We start from the raw sequence: 1,491 nt of genomic DNA, 5'->3' as shown, positions 1-1,491 counted from the left end.
CTGGACGACTTTCATTGTGCAGACAAAAAAAATAAAAAATCACTTGAGACATTTTTCAAAATATCTTCTTTTGCGTTCCACAGAAGAAAGTAAGTCATACAGGTTCGGGAAAAATGATAGTTTGGGTGAACTGTCCCTTTAAATTTGATATTGACATTTGCCTTAAAACCTCAGACTCAAGTATCAAAGAAAAGAAACCATACTTCTGGTATACATAAATGGATACTCCACCCAAAAATAAAGATTCTGTCATAATTTACTCACCCTCATGTCATGCCAAACCTGTATGACATTCTTCTGTGGAACATAAAAAAAGATATTATGAGATATATTAGTGTTTTTTTTTTTTTCGTCCATATAATGGAAGTCATTGGGCTCCAATGTTGTTTGGTTCCCAATATTCTTCAAAACATTCTTCTGCAGAACAAGAATGCATACAGGTTTGGAACCACATGAAAGTGAATAAAATGACAAAATTGTAATTTATTTTAAATGTTTCAGGTGGAATATCCCTAAACGGCTGTTGAGATCACAAACTATTCCGATTACTTAGCTCCAACATTCTCTTTTAAAAGTTCTCTGTAAGTGTAAAACATCGGAGCTACACAGAAGCCAGCCTTGCTCAGGTAGAGCAGCAATCTTTACATTGTAATTATAGATAATGTTTCAAACCAAGAGAAGCTGATGTGCATGAATGTACGACTTCAGAAGGTCTACAGCTGAATTTAGCATTGCCTTTTAGCTCACTCAGTTTTATTCAAAGTTGATTTGAAGGAAGCAGAAAGCTCCAACCATCAGATGTCTGCTATTCAGCATCAATTAAGAAGAGATATAAGACTAATCTGCATAATCTGGACTGCGAATTCTGCTGCAGTGGAAATGAGGGAACTTCAGCTGCTTAAATTTCTATGCTCTAAGCTTAAGAATGTCTGGAGCTGTCTACTAATTCACTGTTCTGCTCACCTGGGAGCGAAGGAATCGAGGGAGGGGAAGAAAAAGATTTGAACAGTGCTGCAAACACCAACTCCCACTGCTACTCATTAGAGAGGTGAAAACCATCCAGACCTTCCTATTGAGATTTCACACACACACATCCAGAAACAAAAGCACAACAAACACTCAGCCGCCTTCTTTGAAGCACCCTCCTCTTCCTTAGAGAGTCCTGCACCTGCACAAATTACAGTGGAGTGATTGCTTGATTATCAAAAATGAATCCAATCAGTTCGCTTGAGCATTAAAGCCACTGGATTTGTATAAACTGAATTTATGATGCCATAAGGGATGCACAGACTTCAAAACAACATTACCAATGCTGGTCTTCGGAGGTCAATGTAGAGTTTATTGATTTTGAGGTTCAGTGTGTTCTGAAGGACTGGGGCAGCTAGAGCATCCTAACTGTAAAATCTATTTTCCTTTTTAATTCATTACTTTTTCAAGCTGTGACTGCATGCATTGTTTTTACACCTTTTGAAAAAAAAAAAAAAAAAGCCA

Source organism: Sinocyclocheilus rhinocerous, unplaced genomic scaffold (assembly GCF_001515625.1).
Source record: "Sinocyclocheilus rhinocerous isolate Xijiao unplaced genomic scaffold, SAMN03320098_v1.1 scaffold2267, whole genome shotgun sequence".
NCBI lineage: Eukaryota > Metazoa > Chordata > Actinopteri > Cypriniformes > Cyprinidae > Sinocyclocheilus > Sinocyclocheilus rhinocerous.
This window is presented reverse-complemented; position numbering follows the sequence as displayed.